At 47.9% G+C, this 12,135-nt stretch overlaps 1 protein-coding gene across 8 annotated transcripts in view; it reads right to left on the bottom strand.

Moving 5' to 3' along the window:
• farp2 (FERM, RhoGEF and pleckstrin domain protein 2) overlaps positions 1 to 2,603 on the bottom strand; it is a 184,658-nt gene extending 182,055 nt beyond the window's left edge. For all 8 annotated transcript variants that reach the window (XR_015759241.1, XM_087993882.1, XM_087993874.1 and 5 more), the window contains exon 1: positions 2,477 to 2,603. The gene's annotated coding sequence lies outside the window, so the exon portion shown is untranslated. The remainder of the gene's footprint in view (positions 1 to 2,476) is intronic.
• Between the last annotated feature and the right edge of the window lie 9,532 nt (positions 2,604 to 12,135).

Raw genomic sequence — 12,135 nt, 5'->3', positions numbered from 1 at the left:
CATTAAAGATTGTAACAGGCCAGCATCATAAACTATTCTAATACACTCTCTTCTCTGCTTACACTTTTGACAAAGGAACTATTTACAAACTGATCGCTCAGCTTAATAAAGTGCATTCACATCTGTCTATTTCTGACCATGTCTCTCTCAGTCTCAGCACATACAGATTGTACTACTTTGCTTGGAGCTGTGGAAAGCCAAGTCACTCAAAAATACTGGAACAGATATAAGTGAGAGATACAACAGAATCTTGTAGTAGACAGAGGAAAGACAGACACAAATACATTTACATAACATCTTTCATTTTCTCAGGATGACCCTAAAGACCTTCACAAGTCACCATCTGAGTTCGGAGGAAGGGCACTCGACCAGAAATGTTAACTGAGATTTCTTTGCACAAATGCTCCCAGACCTGGAGGTTCTCCAGCAATTCCTGTTTTTGGTTCTGATTTTACAGCTTCTGCCGTTCTTTCAGTTTCCACAAATCAATAATTTTTCTTCAAACTGTGCTGTGAAATACAAAAGTATCTTCTAGTGAAGAACTCTCTGTGGGTTTTGCAGAAAGGATGGTAGTCACAGATGTACAGACTCAAGATTAGATTCCCTACAGTATGGAAATAGGCCCTTCGGCCCAACAAATCCACATCGACTCTCCGAAGAGTAACCTACCCAGACCCATTCCCCTTCCCTATATTTACCACTGACTATGGGCAATTTAGCATAACCTATTCACCTGACCTGCACATCTTTGGACTGTGGGAGGAAACCAGAGCACCCGGAGGAAACCCACCCAGACACAGGGAGGATGTGCAAACTCCACACAGTCAGTCACCAGAGGCGGGAATTGAACCTGGGTCCCTGGCGCTGTGAGGCAGAAGTGCTAGCCACAGTGCCACCCATCTGAAACAAAGAAACCGACTTTCAAAATGGACTAGCATATCCCTGAACACTAACTTCAAAAGCATTCAAATCAAAAATTAGTGATTAGCATGTTCTTAAAGGTCCTGCAAATACCATATATTTGATGAAGATTGCAAGCCTGTACAAGCTAGCCATACTTCTTTTCTCATCTAAAGTCAATTCGCCAAATTAAGGTTTGAAATGACAAAATGCACTAACTACCAACAGATAACATAACCAACTAGGAGGTTTCAGGATCTGTGTTGACTTACCTAATCACTGCTGGGAAAGCAGTGAAGGTGTTAAAATCAAAAACCACACAAGGGGGGAAAAAAAAAGAAATGCGGATGCTAGAAAGCCAAAGCAAAAACAAAGTGCTGGAGAAACTCAGCAGGACCAGCAGCATCTGTGGAGGGCTCCGCCCAAAACACCAAGTTTCCTGCTCCTCGGATGCTGCCTGACCTGCTGTGCTTTTCCAGCAATACATTTTCAACTCTGTGGAGAGAAAGCAGAGTCAATGTTTCAGGTCAGCAACCTTCTTCAGAACTCAATCCAAAGGTACTCAAGGTACTGTTACAACAACCCTTTGGCCTGAGCAATACCCAATACGTTCATTATTTGAAAAACAAGCCTGGACCCATCCACTTAACAGGTGATCTGTCATCATCCAAACTTTCGGTATCTACTCTCACCAAAATGTTCAACCCCAAAACCTTTCTGCTAATTTATAATTCCCAAATCCATTCTGAAACATAACTATAGATCACTACTTTACTCAGCCTTCAATCATTTTAAGCACTACTTAGAGCTTTTGTCAATATAAACTCATGTATGAAAATGAGCAAAGTAGCTTTACACAAATACTAGAGTTACAGTCTCACCACCACTGGTTAATTTACAGCAAATTTTAATTTCCCAAGTTGACTTTTCAGAATGTTTGCTCATAAGGTTCAGAAGTAACTTATGGAAAGCGCTTGTCACCATGCTCCTGGTTAATTCTGGAGGTTACATTGCAGAATGGAAACTTAAAGAAAGGTCAACAACCGTGTCAGCATATCTTCCAAATCAATTCAGCCTCCGATTGGTGTTCCATCTAAAACATAGTAACTTTAAGTTCAGTATTTCACAAGGACTGGGCTGCAATAGGAGCCTGGAGTTTTGCAGTTACACCTCACACTCACGAAAGGGTGTCAAAACAACACTCCGTGCGATTTCTCCCTTTTAACTCTACCGAAACAACGCCTAGCACCACATCATACCACAGCACCAGCCACAACCCTGCCCACACCTCCTGGTCTGGATCCAGCAGGGTGTTAGGGCAATTAGCACTCCGAGAAAGACAAGCAACACTTAACCACATCTGTTCTTTGTTCCCATTAATCTATTTTCACAATCTTCTTAAATCTCAAAGTATTCATCCCCCCCCCTTCACTTACTCCCCCTCCCTTCTCCCCGCTTCTCCTCTCTTTCTGTCCTAACCCCTCTCTTTCTTTTCTTCTCTCTTTCTTTTTCTTTCTTTCTTTCTTTCTTTCTTGCTGTTCTTTCCCTCGCTCTTGCTGTTCTTTCTCTCCCTCACCTCCGCTCTCAGCGCCGCTGCAGCCAACCGTCCTCCAGCGCCGCCATCTTCCCCCTCACTCCCGCACCGCCCCCTGATTGGCTGAGCCTGCCCCGCCGGGCCGCCCAATGGCCGCCCTACGATGCGCGGTCAGGATTCCCATTGGCCGGACGGAAACCCCGCTCCTGGAAACAATTGGCTGGGAGGCAGAAGGGGGCGGTGATTGGTCAGGGCTGCAGGTCGGCGCACCCTATTGGTCGACAGTGAGGCAGGGGTTGTGTGCTGGTGGTGGGAGAGACAATGGGGCGGCTACAGGGAGGGAAGGAGTTTAGGGAGGAGTGAGATGGGGGAGAGGGAGAAAGGGGAATGATGGAGGGATGGAGGAGTGTAAGGCGGAGGGGAGGAAGAGGAGAGGTAGCAGGGGGAAGGGAAAAGAGGGGAGGGTGAAAAGGTGGGGGGGGGGGGTGACAGTAGAAGAGGGGAAGGGGTATGGGAGGAGGAGATGGAGGAGGGGACGGGGAAGGGGAGGGGACAAAGGGAAGAGGGGAGAGGAGAAAGAAAGGAGGGAGGGAGAGGAAGGGGGTGGGGACTCATGGTTCTCAGGAACTGACTCTTGAGCTTTTAGTGGACAGAGTTTCCTGTCCTCAAGTTGGTGGAAAGAATGCCAAGGCTGGTGGGTGTGTTGACATAATGGCTTCTGTGACTTAAACAGACAGCCCTGGTTAAGATGTGCCCACACCACCAACTGAGTTGGCCCTAGCCCTTGGACAGGTGCATTGCCTCCACTTCCCGCACTTTCGCCCTTGAACCTCACTCCTCCAACCATAACAAGGATAGAACCCCCACTTGGACGGTTGGAGGAAGAGCGCCTCATCTTCCGCCTAGGAACCCTCCAACCACAAGGGATGAACTCTGATTTCTCCAGTTTCCTCATTTCCCCTCCCCCCACCTTGTCTCAGTCAAATCCCTCGAACTCAGCACCGCCTTCCTAACCTGCAATCTTCTTCCTGACCTCTCCGCCCCCACCACACTGCGACCTATCACCCTCACCTTGACCTCCTTCCACCTATCGCATTTCCAACACCCCTCCCCCAAGTCCCTCCTCCCTACCTTTTATCTTAGCCTGCTGGACACACATGTCTCATTCCTGAAGAACCTCGATTCTCCTGTTCCTTGGTTACTGCCTGACCTGCTGTGCTTTTCAGCTAGAACTCACCCCACTTATCCTCACCTTCCACCCCATCGATCTTTGGATACAATGCATCATCCTCCACCATTTCTGCCACCTACAGACCTCACGTCCGCCCTCACCTCCATCCAAGACATCAGAGGATTTTTCCACATCAGGCAGAAATTTTCCTGCAACATCCAAATACCTCATCTGCTGTGTCCGTTGCTCTCAATGTGGTCTTCTCCACATTGGGGAGACAGGACACCAACTTGCGGAATGTTTCGGAGAAAATCTCAGGGACACACGCACCAAACAACTCCACCATCCTATGGCCAAATACTTCAACTCCCCCTTCCTTTCCACCAAGGATTTGCAAATCCTGGGCCTCCTCCATTGCTAAATCCTAGCCACCCGACGACTGGAAGAAGAACACCTCATCTTCCACCTTGGGACTATTCAACCACATGGCATCAATGTCAATTTCACCAGCTTCCTCATCTCGCCTCCCCCCTCCTTATCACAGATCCAACCCTCCATTTTGGCACTGCCCTCTTGAACTTCTCCAACCTTCCCACCTATCCACTCTGACCTATCACCATCACCCCCACCTGCATCCACATATCGCCTTCCCAGCTACCTTCCCCCAACCCCACCCCCACACCGCCCTCCTATTTATCGCTTAGTCACCCCCCCCACCCTCCCCCCAACATTCCTGATGAAGGGCCTATTCCCAAAATGTCAACTCTCCTCCCTCCCTCCCTGAACTGCTGTGTTTTTCCAGCACCACCCTTTTTGACTCTGATCTCCAGCATCTGCAGTCCTCACCTTCTCCTAGCCCCTGGACAGTCCACTATAGATCCACACAAGTGGCCGTGACCCACTCCCCGGTCTGCAGAGGCATGCATCCCTTGACCAGGCACCTCACTGTGGAAAATCCCCTGGACTAGTCTCAGAGGCTGCCCTTGACTCACTGAGCCGGGAGCCCCTGAAGGGTGCTTCCATGGACATTAGTGTGGATGCAGTCCCTCAGAGTCTGAGCCCTGGCTGCCTGCTTGCTACACAATACTGTGTGAAGAGTCATAGAAGCACAACTGTGGTGCCATTTAACCTGTGTTTGCTGTGTAAGCTGAAGGGAAATTGACTGATTGTGTAATTATGCGGATTGGCAAGGCAAGACAGGAGTGACGCTGCAAGTGTGTAGGTAGTCACTAAGTGTTTTTTTTATTTTCAGGAATGTACACTTCATATACATACAGAGTCACTAAAGCAATTTGGTTCTGTACAGACTTTAAAAATGGAGAGAAAACAAACATTGGAGTTTGACTTTCTCAACAGTTCCAACAATTCAAAGGCATTTCTTACTCATGCAACATGTTACTTACTGGCACATTAGGCATTGGGGAGGGTTCAAAAACTGAATGAACACCTAAAGTATTTTGGCAGAAAGGCCTCAGACAGTGATCTTTCACATCTGCACCTTGGCGACAGCTGCCCCAAACTTTAGTGTGTCCCTCAGCACCTAGTCCTGGATCTTGGAATGTACCAGTTTGCAACACCGCAGCTGCACGCAATGGTCGTCTTCAGAATGAGGGAAATGTTGGGTACATTCTTCCCCAACACCCCACCCCCCCACCTTATCCAGGTTATGTACATGGTGTCCCTGTAGACATAATCCATCGTAGACCTCCAGATGAAGTGCTAGATGGCTTGGGTGACTGCAATGGTGCAGGTCCCAGGAATGGGCCAGACCTGCGCCATGTACAACAACAGAGAGAGTGCCTCACACCAGGTTTTTACCTGCAATGGAGAGGGAGTGGTGCTCCCAATAGCCCAGTTTCTGTCTCACCTTGGCGATGTGTTCCTCCCAAGATTTTGCACATGCCCTGGGCCATATGAACCATAGTCCCATCACCTTCAGGTAATCTGTCTTGGTGATGAAGGGGATCAAGATCCCAAAGAATATGGCCTCACTCTTGCCTCAAGTTACCTTGGCTCCCAAGGCCAGTTTGACCTGGTCACCGTTGCTCATGAATCTGCGCACTGCCAGCAGATCTGAACAGAAACAGTGACATTGTGTGTGTACAGGGAGACTTTGACCTGCAGGCCTCTGCTGCCCTAAATAGTCACCCCTCGCAGGCTCACAACTTTCCTGATGGGCTCAGCAAAAGGCAGGAGAGAGTGAGCAGCCCTGCCTGCCTCCAGATCCGATCAGGAAACTTTCTGATTCCCATCCATTGATTGAGACTGCACTGTCCATGTTGGTGTCGAGCAGTCAAATCCAATTGTGGATTCTCTCCCCAAAGCCCATTTTGGAGACCACGTCCAGCATGTAGGTGTCCAATATCCTGTCAAAGGCCTTCTCCTGGTCCAGGCTGATGAGGCAGGAGTCCACACCCCTGTCCTGCACATTGGTGATCATATCCCTGAGGAGTGCGAGGCTCTCCGTGATCGTCCTGCCTGATACAGCACAGGTTAGGGTGAGATGAATCATCAATCCTAAAGCAGACCTGACGCGTTTGGCGATGATGTTAGGATTGTGTAGTCTGCATTCAGCAATGAGATGGGGCACCAATTTGGCACTAAGTTTTTTTTAATTTCAAAAATATACTTTACTCACAAAAAATAATCTCTGTACACATACATTGTCACAAATGGATTTCGGTTCTGCACTGAAGTATATCAAGTAAACAAACATTGGAATGTGACTCTATCCAAAAACCAAAGACACCTCTTTACACATACAAGATTATATTTACATTCATTGAGGAACTAGGAGGATCTAATAACTGATTGGGCTGCCAATTAATGTCAGCAGGAACCTCAAACAGTGGTCTTTTCCCAATGTACCTTGGTACCCCAAGTTTTGGTGTGTCCCTCAGCACAGTCCTGGATCTTGGAATGTGCCAGTCTGCAACACTCAGTCGAGATCCATTCCTTGTTCTGAAAGAACAAGTTTCGGACAGACCAAATCTTCCATCTTTAATCGAGTTGATGGTTCTGCAGGCACAACAATGTTTGTCTCAGTGTGTGTCCTGGAAAACAGACAGTAGACCACAGAGACCTGTGTCATGCAGCTGCTCGGTACAAACCATGACAAAAACCATTGCATCTTTCTTCAGACTTCCTTTGCAAAGGCAAATTCCAGCAGGAGATGTGTGACATCCCCCCCCCGCGCCCCCGCCACAACCTGCCCGACTTTGAGAGTAGCATGTGGTGGCGCAAACCAATCAGATGAATATGAAGGATCTCACCACTGGACAAGCGATGCCTTGGCACTTGTTGGAAAGTTCTAGCAATGAGGCATTCTGCCAAATGCCTTTGACAGTCTGCTCAGGGAACCATGTGACAGGATCCACCCTGTCCTTTTCCCTCAGGGTCTCGTGCTAACCACTTCTTGATGGATTTGTCATCAAAGGTGTTTATTTTGGCGAATTTCTCCACAAAGGACAGGTGATACGGAGAGCAATTGAGCAGCTCTGTGAGGTGGGCCGCTGTCCCTGTGCAGCCTTTCAACACAAGTGTGTTCTACACTGCTGCCGGAGCAGCCTGCCAGAGATTTCAGAGAGGTGTCATGATTGTCATGGGGGAGAGGTTGGAAAATATCGTTACCAGGTGGCTACCTGCTCGGGTTTCCACATCGAGTTTTCTCAGCATTGATGTTGCTTGGTATGATAATCAGCTGAACATTAGGGTGGCACGGTGGCTCAGTGGTTAGCACTGCTGCCTCACAGTGCCAGGGACCGGGGTTCAATTCCCACCTCGGGTGACTGTCTGTGTAGAATTTGCACATTCTCCCCGTGTCTGTGTGGGTTTCCTCTGGGTGTTCCGGTTTCCTCCCACAATACAAAGATGTGCAGGTCAGGTGGATTGGCCATGCTAAATTGCCCATAGTGTTAGATGCATTAGTCAGGGGGAATGGGTCTGGGTGGGTTACTCTTCAGAGGGTCAGTGTGGACTTGTTGGGCCGAAGGGCCTGTTTTCATACTGTAAGAAATCTAATCAGTGACGTGAGTCAGGGACCCTCATTAGACGCTTAACCAGCTATAATCCCCTTTCGTTGGCAATTCGATGCTGTCTGTCATTGTCCTCATCATGCCACTTGTGAAAAGTATTACTAATGGAACAAAGGGGCTCTCTTGTGGGGCACTGAGAGTGTCCCTGCACCTGGACCAGAAGGCCTGGTTCAGGTCCCACCTGCTTCAGACATATGTAATAACATCTTTGAAAGATTGATTAGAAAGACAGGTTAAATAAAAAAAATGCTATAGCTTGTTAACTCCAAGAGTGTTCTACTTAGACCAAGAAGTTCTTCTCTTTGCCTCCTTACACTCTGTACTGTATGAGAAGAAATTTTTTTTTTTAAAAAGAGCAATGGCGCCCTCTTGTGGCGCGGTATGGTGTCTTGTGGAGCAATGGGAGCCCCACTGAACATCCCATCCAATTCTGCCACAAATTACACCATGCCCCCACACGGCTCAGACTTCTATTAGATTCCAATGTCTGCTGGAGGCAAATAACACACTTGCACCCATTAATTACAGGTCAATACTTATGCAATCGAAATCCTGCAGTGTGTCGGCCCCCACTTTGTGTTTGGTGGGCCATGTGACCTACAAATATAAAACTCCATTTAATGTTTCTTGATAACTGGCTTTGCAAAATTTCTCACTTTTCAGCTTCATTCCCATTCACACTGAGCCTTTCACCTGCTTCCAGCATTTCATCAACACTTGCACTTCCTAGTATCTTTAATTCCTGTCCCCATCACTGTTCGAAATGCTTTTGTAAAACATTCTGTTGCAAAAACACAAGTTAGACCACAACTCAGGAACCATGGGCAAAGGAAATGCAAAATGAATCACTAGTAATAGATGGTTTGTCCTAAGGAGTTGTGAATTAAATGCAGTCCTGCATACTCTTTCAGGCAGCATCTTCAAAACACTACAATGGGAAATGTCTAAACACATACACACAAACTATTCTAAGATTTTCACAAAAACAGACTTGCCTCTTTGCAAGGTTAACCAAAGGAAACATCTCCCTATCAAGATAAAAGGTTGGTGATTATAAATATCATTCCAAACAGCCCTGCAGCAAGTACTTAACACATAATTTTAAAACCACTTTATACCCAACATGTTATGGATATTACAATGTTCCAACAATTGTGCCTATGTCTCTAAGTCTTTAAATCTAGGAGTGCAATGATGATAAAATACTGTTTAAAGTGATGAGATGTGGTTAATGGAGAAAAGAGAGGTGAGATTCTATCCACATTAGCATTTGATTTGTTACTCTTGTAGATGAGGATGACTTTCTTCCACTGTCAGGATGAGTCCATAGGTGGCTGTACAGACTGATGCGACTGCCGCAGGCTCTGTTACACTGGGGGCAGGTGGTGGTCATGGGTAAGGGGTGGGTGGAGCGTTGGTATGACAGGGCGCTCCTTTCGTTGTTTCTGCCTGGCTTCCATTTATTCCTGACGGCAAGTCTTGGTGCTCCAAGCCTTCCCAGATGCTCCTCCTCCACTTCAGAAGGTCTGGGGCCAGTGATTCCCACGTGTCTGTAGGAATGCTGCCCCTCGCCAGTGAGGCCTTGAGGTTTTCACTGAAGCGCTTCCTCTGTCCACCGGGACTCGCCAGCTTTTCAAAGCTAGGAGCACAGCACCTTACTGGGGAGTCTCAGGTTGGTCATGAGGAGGATGTGCCCAGCCCATTGTTGCCAATCAAGGGTGGTCAGAGCCTCTATGCTGGGAGTGTTGGCCTGGTCAAGGACACTGGTGTTGGTGCATCTTTCTTCCCAGCGGATTCACAGGATCTTGCACAGGCAGCATAGGTGGTACTGCTCCAGTGCCTTGTAGACAGTCCTTGTCTCAGAGCCACAGAGGAGGGCAGGGACCACCACAGCTCTATAAATCATGATGTTGTTGTTGGATGTGATGTTGTTGTCCTTGAACACACTTGCTCCCAGCCAGCCACCCTACCTACCTTCGCATAAACCGCATCATCCGCCGACATTTCCGCCATCTCTAAATGGACCCCACCACCAGGGATATATTTCCCTCCCCACCCCTTTCCGCTTTCCGCAAAGACCATTCCCTCCATGACTACCACAACCCACCCTCCCATCCTGGCACCTTCCCCTGACACCGCAGGAATTGCAAAACCTGCGCCCACACCTCCTCCCTCACCTCCACCCAAGGCCCTAAAGGAGCCTTCCACATCCATCAAAGTTTTACCTGCACATCTACTAATATCATTTATTGTATCCGTTGCTCCCGATGCGGTCTCCTCTACACTGGGGAGACCGGACGCCTTCTCATGGAGTGCTTTAGGGAACATCTCTGGGACACCCGCACCAATCAACCACACCGCCACGTGGCCCAACATTTCAAATGCCCCTCCCATTCTGCCGAGGACATGGAGGTCCTGGGCCTCTTCCATCGCCGCTCCCTCACCACCTGACGCCTGAAGGAAGAACGCCTCATCTTCCGCCTCGGAACACTTCAACCCCAGGACATCAATGTCGACCACCAGTTTCCTCATTTCCCCTCCCCCCACCTTACCCCAGTTCCTAATTTCCAGCTCAGCACAGTCCCCATGACCTCCCCTACCAGCCGATCTCCCTTCCCACCTATCCACTCCACCCTCCCCTCTGACCTATCACCTTCATCTCCACCCCCATTCACCTATTGCACTCTTAGCTACCTTCCCCCACCCTCCTTTCTGACCTATCACCTCCATCCCCACCCCCATTCACCCATTGTACTCTTTGCTACCTTCTCCCCAGCCCCACCCCCTCCCATTTATCTCTCCACCCTGGAGACTCCCTGCCTCCATTCCTGATGAAGAGCTTTTGCCCGAAACTTTGATTTTCCTGCTCCTCGGATGCTACCTGACCTGCTGTGCTTTTCCAGCACCACTCCAATCTTGAAACACATTAGCAGGCAGCCACAGTGTCACCATGAATAGCTCCGATAAATATCACTGTTAATCGGATATGACTGCTGACATTTCAGCAGCAAAGGGCAGATTTATGCTTTTTGTGATTGCAGAGACCCTGTTGTCAACAATTTCTATTAAGTGCAGTGATAAAGTTCTATGATAACCTGAAATCATTGCACTGTACCAATCTCCCTTATGTTGCGGTGAAATGGACAGTTTTCAAATGGACTTCCACACTACAAATGAATGTAAGAGACAGCAGTACAGAGGCTATATAGGGATATCCCAACCCTGATGTCTCCTGAGTCTATCCCACCCACTCTAGCCTAGTGAGGGGGGAGTGGAGCTAGGTAAAAGCTGGTGGAAAGAGCAGCAATTAGATGAATTGGAGAAGATTGGAGTTGGCTCCTGGGCAACATTGTTGCTGACTGGCCTGTTCCCTGCCGTGGAATTCCATCTACTAGCCTATAGTTGGATGCATTGGCTACAGTTGTTCTTCTTACCAGACCATGGGGGACCTCGAATACGGACTCACCCCGCCCCAATAGGTGTCTCCTCATCACTCTGGTTGGCATCAGAGAAGCCTGAAGCAGAGGTGAGGGTGTGAATGTAAATTTCGGTGGATAACCTATCAAACATGTGGAAGAAATAGCAGAAAAGTTCCAGAAGAATCTCCTTTACTCTTTAATTGTACCAATCCCATCTCCTTTAATCAGAAAGCAAAAAATACTGCAGACATTGGAAATCTGAAACAAAAACAGAGAATGCTGCAGAAACTCGGCATGTCTGGCAGCATTGGCGGAGAGAGAGAAACAGAGTTAACGTTTCGTATCTGATAACCCTTCTGCAGAACTGAGGAATTTCTCAAGAAGTGCATTCAAAGCATTAACACTATTTCTCTCTCTCCACAGATGCTGCCGAACCTGCTACCCCTTTCATCGTTACCCTGCCTTCCAGTCCCCTCACCACATTGTCCTGGCCTCCCGCTCACCTTTTTTTTCTAGCCTTTTACGTGTGTTTAATGCAGCTCTAACTTTAATGCAGTTCTTGCATAAGCTCACTGACCAGAATGCTAATCCTGTGTCACTCTCCACAGATGCCACTGACCCATTGGGTAAAAGAGTCACAGAGTCATAAAGCAGGGAAACAGACCCCTTGACCTAACCCATCCATACTGACCAGTTTCCTAAATTGAACTCATCCCATTTGCCTATCTTTGGCCCATACCTTTCTAAACCCTTCCTATTCATGTACCTGTCCAAATGTCTTTTGAATGTTGTAATTGTACCTGCCTCTACCACTACCTCTGGCAGCTCGCTCCATACACACCGCCCTCTGTGTGAAAATGTTACCCGTCAGGTCCCTTTTAAATCTTATCCCTCTCACCTTAAACTTATACCCTCTAGTTTTGGACTCCCTCATACTGGGGAAATGAACTTGGCTATTTACCCTATCCAAGCCCCTCATGATTTTATAAACCTGTCTAAGGTCACCTCTCAGCCTCCTACGTTCCATGGAAAAAAGCCCCAGCCTATTCAGTTTTTTTTATAACTCAAACCCTCCAG

This window comes from Chiloscyllium plagiosum, unplaced genomic scaffold (genome assembly GCF_037043375.1).
Source record: "Chiloscyllium plagiosum isolate Xiang-an unplaced genomic scaffold, Cpla_swu_hap1 HiC_scaffold_13, whole genome shotgun sequence".
Classification (NCBI taxonomy): domain Eukaryota; kingdom Metazoa; phylum Chordata; class Chondrichthyes; order Orectolobiformes; family Hemiscylliidae; genus Chiloscyllium; species Chiloscyllium plagiosum.
The sequence above is the reverse complement of the archived record's forward strand: the minus strand, read 5'-3'. Positions and strand labels throughout refer to the sequence as shown.